General features: G+C 33.2%; 1 protein-coding gene across 1 annotated transcript in view; it reads right to left on the minus strand.

Moving 5' to 3' along the window:
* The window catches only part of LOC119594537 (hemicentin-1-like), a gene marked incomplete in the record, with an annotated part of 21635 nt that overhangs the window by 4546 nt on the left and 16676 nt on the right, over positions 1-413 (minus strand).

A 413-nucleotide genomic window follows, 5' to 3' on the forward strand; every position in this document is an offset into this window, starting at 1 on the left:
AGGGAATTCGAACACTAATATGATTGTGAGTAAATGGCATGACATGCTTGAAAAGTTTGTCAGATGCAGGAGTTTCGTGTCATTCATTCATGAATGGAAATAAAATAGATGATACATTTACTTTCGTGTTTCAATTTCTTTTCATAATTCCATTAACTGTCCAGTTTATTTATTAATCTGTAGCGGAGAAGAAAAACGACGCTTGCTGGTTACGTTATGGCATTACGTTAAATGTTCAAACAGGATGAAGCTGTTAGTCAAAAAGCCAGTTATTAACCTTGTTATTAACATTGTTCATCAACATTTAAACATCCATACTTTACGTTCTTCGTTAATGATTTCAACAACGGCATTTTGATTACTGCTTCGTAGTTGCAAACTTGCTCGCATAAAAAATAATAAAGTCCATTGTG

Source organism: Penaeus monodon, chromosome 34, assembly GCF_015228065.2.
Source record: "Penaeus monodon isolate SGIC_2016 chromosome 34, NSTDA_Pmon_1, whole genome shotgun sequence".
Classification (NCBI taxonomy): Eukaryota; Metazoa; Arthropoda; class Malacostraca; order Decapoda; family Penaeidae; genus Penaeus; species Penaeus monodon.